We start from the raw sequence: 2,198 nt of genomic DNA, 5'->3' as shown, positions 1-2,198 counted from the left end.
CCAAAATCACCAAAAAGCACCCAAAAAACCACCAAAAAACCACCCAAAACCCACCAAAATCACCAAAAAGCACCCAAAAAACCACCCAAAACCCACCAAAATCACCAAAAAACACCAAAAACCCCAGCAAAACCACCCAAAAAACACCGGAAAAAAACACCAAAAAGCACGAAAAAACCCCACCAAAACCCAGCAAAGGCAGCAAAAAACCCCCAAACCAGCAAAATCCGGCAAAACCCAGCAGAAATCCGGCAAAAACCAGCAAAAACCACTAAAAGACAGCAAAAAACCACCAAAACAACCACCAAAACCACCACCAAAACCACCGAAACCCACCAAAACCACCAAAACCCATCAAAAACCAGCAAAAAACCCACCAAAATCCAGCAAAACCCACTAAAAAACAGCAAAAAACCAAAAAAAACCCCATCAACCACCCAAAACCACCAAAACTACACCAAAACCCAGCAAAAACCAGCAAAAAAACCCCCACCAAACCCCACCAAAAACACACACACAAAAAAATGCAAAATAAACACCAAAAAACCACCAGAAGTCATCAAGACCCACCCAAAACCCACCCAAACCCCACCAAAACCCCCAAAAATGCACTAAAACCTGCTAAAAACACTTCAAAACCACCAAAACCCAGCAAAAACCAGCAAAAAAAACTCCACCAAACCCCACCAAAAGCACACACACAAAAAAATGCAAAATAAACACCAAAAAACCACCAGAAATCATCAAGACCCACCCAAAACCCACCCAAACCCCACCAAAACCCCCAAAAATGCACTAAAACCTGCTAAAAACACTTCAAAACCACCAAAACCCACCAAAAACAGCAAAAAAACCCCCCAAAAGTCCCAAAACCCAGCAAAAAACAGCCAAAAAACCACCAAAACCCAGCAAAAACACAAAACCCCCACCAAAACCCTCCTAAAAGCCCCCAGAAACCACCAAAAGCCCCCAAAAAACCCCTCAAAAACACCAAAAAACACCTAAAGCCACCAAAACCCACCAAAACTCACCAAAAAACCCCCAAAAAACCACCAAAACCCACCAAGAAACATTAAAAACTACCAAAATCCACCAAAACAACACCAAAACCTATAAAAATGCCCCAAACCCACCAAATACCACCTAAAAACCACTAAAAATGCCCCCAAAACCACCAAAACCCACCAAGAAACACCAAAAAATGTGCCAAAACCTGCTAAAACCACGTAAAACCTACCAAAATCCAGCAAAAACCACCCAAAAAATCCCCAAAACCACCATAAACCAGCAAAAAACCACAAAAAAGGTCCCAAACCCACCAAAAACCAGCAAAAAATCCCCAAACCCACCAAAAATCAGCAAAAAACCCCACCAATCCTACCAAAAAGCCCCAAACCACCAACAAACAGCAAAAAACCCCACCGAAGCCTCCAAAAAACCACCAAAACCACCAAAAAACACCATAACCACCAAAAACCACTAAAAAACCCACCAAAACTCACAAAAAAAATCAGAAAACCCCAAAACCCTCGTAAAATCACCAGGAAAACACCAAAAGCCACCAAAAAACACCTAAAGCTGCCAAAACCCACCAAAATTCACCAAAAAACTCAAAAAATCACCAAAAAACCCCCCCAAAGCACCAAAAATCATCAAAACCCACCAAAACCACAGAAAACCAGCAAAAATCAGCAAAACAACACCAAAACCTGCTAAAAAGACCAAAAAACCTCCAAACCCCACGAAAACAATACTAAAAACTGCTAAAAACACCTAAAACCCACCAAAAACCACCTAAAAACCATTATAAAGCCACCAAAAAGCACCAAAACTCGCTAAAAACCCCAAAAACCACCAAGAAACCACCAGAAAACACCAAAAATCACCAAAACCGACTAAAACCACCAAAATCCACCAAAAGAACACTAAAACCTGATAAAAACACCAAAAACCACCAAAATCCACCAAAACAGCACCAAAAACCACTAAAAACACCTAAAACCCACCCAAAACCACCTAAAAAACCACTAAAAAGGCCTCAAAAGCCACCAAAACCGACCAAAACGTGCCCAAAAACCCCAAAAAACACCAAGAAACCACCAAACCACCAAAAATCACCAAAAGCCACCAAAACCCACCAAAATCCACCAAAACAACACCAAAAGCCACTAAAAATGCCTAAAACCCGCCAAAAACAA

This window comes from Corvus brachyrhynchos, unplaced genomic scaffold (assembly GCF_000691975.1).
Source record: "Corvus brachyrhynchos isolate BGI_N302 unplaced genomic scaffold, ASM69197v1 scaffold1129, whole genome shotgun sequence".
In the NCBI taxonomy this organism is placed as follows: domain Eukaryota; kingdom Metazoa; phylum Chordata; class Aves; order Passeriformes; family Corvidae; genus Corvus; species Corvus brachyrhynchos.
This window is presented reverse-complemented; position numbering follows the sequence as displayed.